This window comes from Phascolarctos cinereus, unplaced genomic scaffold (genome assembly GCF_003287225.1).
Source record: "Phascolarctos cinereus isolate Bilbo 61053 unplaced genomic scaffold, phaCin_HiC Scaffold_9;HRSCAF=440, whole genome shotgun sequence".
NCBI classification, from domain to species: domain Eukaryota; kingdom Metazoa; phylum Chordata; class Mammalia; order Diprotodontia; family Phascolarctidae; genus Phascolarctos; species Phascolarctos cinereus.
In genome coordinates, this window is record NW_027556402.1 from 255,112,138 (window position 1) to 255,119,027 (window position 6,890).

Consider the following 6,890-nt stretch of genomic DNA (forward strand, 5'->3'; position numbering starts at 1 on the left):
TCCCATCCTATTTCAGCTATGCCTCTCACCTCCAAGATGGCCATTTCAAAGGGCTTTTAGGTCTTCAAAGAACTTCATACATGGTCTCACTGGAACCTCCCAACCTCCCTGTGAGGTAGGTCTTGCAAGAATAATCCTCATTTTACAGATGAGGAAACTGAGGTTTGGATAGATGGAGTGCCTTACCTAGGAAGAATCCTCAGAGGGAGGACTCTAGCTGGTGTCCCTGACTCCAGGCCTCCCTCCTCTTTCCATATGTCCTTCAGAAAGGCCTAGGCCCAAACTCAGAGCCGTGCCACCGTGGAGCTTTTGCTGGTTTTCCCACATTACTGGAATAAACTATACTGGATAGAAATGATAAGAGGAATGAGAATGCTCACACCCCCAGCCTGCCTGTGTGGAGATAGTTGACAGGTTACAAATCCATTTGTCAGCTATCACCTTATCCTGTCCACTCAAAAGCCCTGGGAGGGCCTGGCCCTGTGCTGTGTGGGCCTGCGTTCTGGATTACTAGGCCCAGAGGCTCAGAGGCAGAAAGAGACTTGTCCAAGGTCACATAGCTTCTGGGTGTTGGTGTCAAGACTGGAACCCAGGTCCGGTGTTCTCTTTCCTGGCAGCATCCCGGGATTTCTTCAATCAGTAAGAACTGTGTTGGCAGTAACAGCTGGTCTGTGGGGAGGGTGGGGAGGGAGGCCTCACGGAGGATGGATGACAGCAACATTGTTGGCCACCGATGTTGCCCAAGAAGCCGAGGTTTCACCCTTTTCTGTCCTCCCCCAGCTGTGGGGCTCAAGAGACTGCAGTCTGCTACCATGTTCCTCACAGCAGGTCCTACCAAGGTCCAGAGCACAGGGAATGGGCCAGCTTGGATCACATCCCACCATATATCCCAGAGTCACAGTGTCAGCGCTGAGAGGGGCCTTGGAACAGAGAATGTCAGAGCTAACAGGGGCCTCAGAACATGGAAGGTCAGGGCTGGGAGGAGCTTTAGAAGAAGGAATTGCAAAACTGGGAGGGGTTTTGGAACATGGAATGTCAGAGCTAAGAGGGGCATTAGAAAAGGGAATGTCAGAGCTGGGAGGGGCCTTAGAGACCACCTAATACAATTTTACACTTAAAGAGCCTCTGAGATCTGAGCCAGACCTTGCCCCTAGCTCTTTCCTCTGCACCAGGCCAGTGTATTACTCATGGAATCACTTCCTGACCATGTTGGGTGGGCAGTGGGCATTTGCAGAAATGCTGCTGTCTTAGGGTCCACTGGACTTCCCCCTTCCCTCCCCCCCCAACATTTCTGTGGCTTCCAGAGGAAAGGGGACAAATGCCTGAAATCAGGCCTGTCGGGGAGAATCCAGGCCAGAGGGCTGCTGCCCCTACCTTTCTCTACCTGTTCTCTACAGAGTAGCATCCCTAGAGGGGGGAAGGGCAGTTCATCAGGCAGGATAGAAACATCCCTTAAGAACAAGCCAGTCCCCTTGCTCTAATTCTAAGCAGCCTCCTGCTTCTGTTTTAATTCTGTCTCCTGAGCAGATTGAGCCTCCAGCAGGGAGGCCCCGGGCGGGCGGACACTCTGCTCTGGTTTTCTCTCTGGGTACATCACAGACCCCGTTATAAATTCATCATTTGACTCTCTGGTTCCCAGGAAGGTTCTTCTGGGCCTGGGCAAAGCCCAGCTGATTAAGCCATAAGTTAATTAAACTGACCTTGACCTCCTCAATCTGCCAGAACAGAGGACTAGACCCTGGCCCTGGAACTAATCCTACTGAGGTGTTGTCTGCACAGGTCATGCCCAGTCAGGGTGGAAGCTATCCGCTCTTCCTGCAACCCATCATTTTCTTTCTTTCTTTCTTTCTTTCTTTCTTTCTTTCTTTCTTTCTTTCTTTCTTTCTTTCTTTCTTTCTTTCTTTCTTTCTTTCTTTCTTGGCAATTGGGGTTGTGACTTGCCTAGGGTTACACAGCTAGTTAAATGTCAAGTGTTTGGTCTGAGGCTGTGTGATTTGAACTCAGGTCCTCCTGACTTCAGGACCGGTGCTCTATCCATTGCGCCATCTAGCTGCCCCAACCCATCATTTTCAAAGGGGCAGTGTGGGATAGTAGCAAGAACAGTCAGTGGCTTTGGACGCTGAGGACCTAGATTTCACTCAGGCCCTGTTACTTCCTAGCTGCCTGGCCTAAGGCAAATCACTTCAATTCTCTGGGCCTCAGTTTCTTCTGTAAAATGGTTGTGGACTCAGCGATCCCACTTTCCCTCAAAGAGAGCCACCAGCACTTCTTAAGCATGCAAAGCTCTGTGCTAAGGGGGGTGGGGTCCAATTCCCCATCCAAGTCTCTGCTCTTAAGGAGTTTCGATTCTGATGGGGATACAACAGGTAAACAAAAATCCAGCATCATCCCAAAGGGCTCCACCCTAACCCCAGTCCAGACCCCCCCCATCTTCACTTTTTTTCCCCTTTTTCTCTGTTGTTCCTCTCCCAGGCTCTCCAGCCTAGTCAATGTTCAGACAGTGTGACTATAGCCCTTAGGAGTCCACCTTTCAGCTTTGGGCTTCCCACTCCCCTCCCCACCCCCCCGTTTCTACCCATACTCCAAGGCCCAGAAATCCTCTTCCTTGGGCTCATCCATGGGGACAGTATCCTGATCCTACTTCTCCTCTTCTCCCCCCTCCCCTAACTCTCTCCTTTTACCTGTATCAGGTCCCGGGCATCTTCCTGGTCTGGACCATTCCAGGCACCAGGCATGTGGGTTCAAAGTTTCTTGGTAATTTCCCAAGAGGGCCAGGTTTCCCACATCCTGATTCACCCAGCTCCAGTCCCCACTCCCCACCCCTTCCACCCCCATCCTCAAATTACCTTGCTAATGTTGCTCTCTGCTCAGCTGCCAGAGGCCCTAGGGAGGATTGGGTGGGGTTCTTGAGGCTGGGAGGCACCAGGCCTTTCTCTTCCACCATTACCAAGACGCCCCATCACCATTACCGGGGTTAGAGAAAGTGTCCGGAGAGGAAAAAGCCCTCTAATGGCCATGCCCGTGGGACCCATTTCACCAGAGAATTAACACTAACTCTTTAACAGCCCACTAAGGGCACTACTTTCTCAGGGCCTCCCGAAAATTCCTCCCTTCCCCTCCCCAGCATCCCACAGCCTTAATGAGATTTAGAGATGGGAGGGGTTTTAAAGATGGTCATTTTACAGACCGAGGAAACTGAGGCTCAGGACAATTCTTAAGTGACTTGGCCTTCCTTACATAGGTGGTGAGTGGCAGAGGCAGAATTTTTACCTGTGTCCCTTGACCCCACTCATTGAACCTGCTTCTTCTGCCCAAGGCAAGAAATCCTGGCTCCTTCCTAGACCATCCAGATTCAGCTTGGAACCCTGAGTGGGCTTTCCTGGGACCTAGAATCTTATCACTCCTCCTTCCTCCTCCCCTCTCCTCTGCTTCCCCTCCCCTCCCCTTCCTTCTCTCTATCTGCCTTTCATCTGTCTCTGTCTCTCTTCTCTCTATCTCTGTCTGTCTCTCAGTCTCTGTCTTCTCTCTCTGTATGTCTTCTATCTCTCTCTTCTCTCCATCTCTGTCTCTCTTCTCTCTATCTCTGTCTCTCAATCTCTGTCTTCCCTGTCTCCTTTCTCTCTAGCTCTGTCTCTCCTCTCTGTGTTCTATCTCTTTCAATCTCTGTCTTCTCTCTATCTCTGTCTCTCTTTCCTCTATCTCTGCCTGTCTCTCTGTCTTCTGTCTCCTCTCTATCTCTGTCTTCTATCTCCATCTTCCATCTGTCTCTCTTCTCTCCATTTCTCTCTCTCTTCTCTCTTTGTCTGTCTCTCTTCTCTCTATCTCTGTCTGTCTCTCAAACTGTCTTCTCTGTCTTTCTTCTCTTTGTCTCTCTTCTCTCTATCTCTATCTCTCAATCTCTTTTCTCTCTGTCTTTCATCTCTATCTGTCTCTCTTCTCTCTATCTCTGTCTTCTATCTCTGTCTCTCCTCTCTGAGTCTCTCAGTCTCTGTCTCTCTTCTATCTCTGTCTGTCTCTCAATGTGTCTGTCTTCTGTGTCTTCTCTCTGTCTTCTATCTCTGTCTGTCTCTCTCCTCTCTATCTCTGTCTGTCTCTCTTCTATCTGTTTTTTTTTCTCTCTGTCTCTGGTTCCTCTCCCCCCATCTCTATCTTTCTCTCTGGCATGGCTCCAGTCTCTGGCCTTACCCGGTCTCCTACTAACTGAATTGTGTCTGGTCACTCTAGAGGCCCAGCCCCACCCCAAATTCCAGAACTGTGGGATTGAGGGAACCATAGAGGTAGGCTGGACCAGTTGGGAGTGATCTCTCCTTTATAGAAGGCCTGGGTTCAAGCCCTGCCCCCAGCTGTAGGACCCCCAATCTTCTCCCAGAAGTTTGTATGGGATGACCCCTAAGACTCCTCTCAGCTCTAACCCAGAGATTCTGTGAGCGTGCCCCACGTACGAGTCCATCCTGTGTCCCCAGGAGAATGTAAGCTCCCTGGGGTCAGGACAGGTTTCCTATTAGTCTTTCGATTGAGGCCAGCACAGATTGAAGCGGCTATCTGGCCTTAGGATCTGACTTCCCCGGGGAGGCTGATAACAAAGCCCAGTAGAAAGACCCTGGCCTCAGAGTCCAAAGACCTGGGTGGGCTTTTTAGGCCTGGATCTTCCACTGACCTTCTTGGTAGCTTTGGCCAAATGCCTTCTCCTCGCTGAGATGGGCATCAGAAAGGTGTTCAAAGAGGGCCAAACTCGGACCCATGAGAATTGCTTCAGGTCCTGGCTGTGGCACAGACTTTGCCTCTCTGTATCTCAGTTTCTTCATCTGTGGAATGGGCATGGCTGAGAAGGCTGTTGTCAGCTGGGAAGGACAGGAGGAATGAGAGCTCTTCTATTGTGTTTCCTGCTCCCGGAAGATGGGAAGATGAGTCAGTTCACAGAGATGCCTTCTGAGGTCGCTTCCATCTGGGAAGGCTTCGATGTGGAGGTGCCAAACAGGGATGCTTGACAGCAGGCAATTTAGCAAAGAAAATTGTAAGCAATTGGACTTGAGGTGCAGGAACCCTGTCGTTAGCCCTGTCCGGGATCCGCCCCCAACAGCACCTCCCCAGCAAGGGCAGAGCGGGCCCTGTGGAGAGGAAAGGAAGGCGCCAGGCCCTCTGGGAGGGGGCAGAGCATCTTTTCCCAGGCAAGGCCCAATCACAAGCAGGCCTCCCCTGGGAGTAAGGAGAGCAGACTTTCCAAGGGGCATCCTGGGTATGAGACTCGAAGGGCTGTCCTGCCCAGCCAACAGGCAGTTTGTCAGCTGAGGCTACGATAGAAGCAGGCCGAGTAAACGGGCAGCTCAATGCTAGTGACTTGTCCAGGGTCACACAGTCAGGATACCTCAGAGGCAGCACACAAACCGAGGCAGCTAGGTGGCGCCATAGTGCACAGAGCCCCCAGCCTGGAGTCAGTGAGACCGGAGTTCAAATATGGCCTCAGACACACTAGCTGTGTGACCCGGGGCAAGTCACTTTGCTTTGATGGCCTCAATTTCCTCATCTGTAAAATGGGGATAATCATGCCATAAGACTTCTCTCCAAGGGCTGTGCTTAGGAAAGGGCTTGGCAAACCTCAAGGCACTGTAGACATGGGAGGAATCGTTATTGCAATTTTTATAGAAAAGGAAACAGAGGTCCAAGGAGGCCAAGAAACTGGCCCAAGGTCCTGAAGGTAAGTGGTGGGGGGAAGGGACCCAGTCCTACACTCTCCCCTCCCCCCCAGCATCGAACTTTTTGCAGGCTGGCGCCCTCCTGTTGCTTCTGCAGCTGGAGACCTCACCACCCTCCCCCTCTCCCCACCTCCCTGTCTTTCTGGGTTTCTAGGTCCAGCCTTAGGTAAAATTGTGGCCTGCACAGAATTTGTGTTCAGCCCCTCTAGAGTTGTCCTGCTCGGAGCTCCAGCTCTGGCTCGGGGGTGGGGGGCCCACAGGCAGGTACACTCCAGGCAGAGGCCCCTACAGTGGTAGCTGTCCACACAATCCCCCTGCCCAACCCTCTCCTCCCCGCCCCCATCCCTTTATTTTTCTGCAGGAGGGCTTTTTTCCCTCCTTGGAGGTTAGCTCCTTGAGGGCAGGGGCGGTGTCTAGCCCTGAGCCAGGAACACCGGATCCGGTAGGTTAAATGGCTTCGAGAGTCTTCTGGTGGGGGCTGCTTTTTGCATGCCTGCAGACACACCCACCCACACCCACACATTCAAACTCCATTGTTTCTCTGGGTCACCAGAGTTTGGGGACCCCCTCCCCCATGGGTGCAAGGCCTCAGGGCTAGTCAATTTGGGGGTGGTGTCCCTTCCCCCAGGATAACTATCATTGAGGCAGAAACGCTATGGTTGGCTTGGGGAGGAAGCCTGAGATTGGAGGGGTCCGGGTGTCCCACCCCTGGTGTAAAGCCCTGCGCCATGCAGTCTGAAGACTGAGTTTGAATCTTCTTTCAGCTTCTTGCTGTGTGGCTTTGAGCAAGTGACCTCCCCCCTCTGGTTCACAACCCAAAGATTTACAAATTTATGAAGGAAACAAAGGGGTGGGGTGCATGGGACTAGCCACTATCTGGGCTCTGAGTGCTGGGGCTTTGGGGCCAGCACCCCCAGGGCTTCTGTGGTTCTGCGGGGGGAAAAGGGCCATTAGGCAGCTAAGTGCTTCCGACCATGGGAGGGATCGGGGCTGCAGATGAGGGGGGGCGGATGGCTGGCTGGGGGTGAGAGGAGGAGGGATGGGGGGCTGACTGGGGAAGGGAAAAAAGGGTTGGGGATGGCTAGCTGGGGGAGAGAGGAGGGATAAAGAGGTGGGGGGATGGATGGCTGGGGGTGAGAAGAAAAGGGGTGGGGTATGGTTGCGGGGGAGAGGAGGAGGGATGGAGAGGTGAGGCAT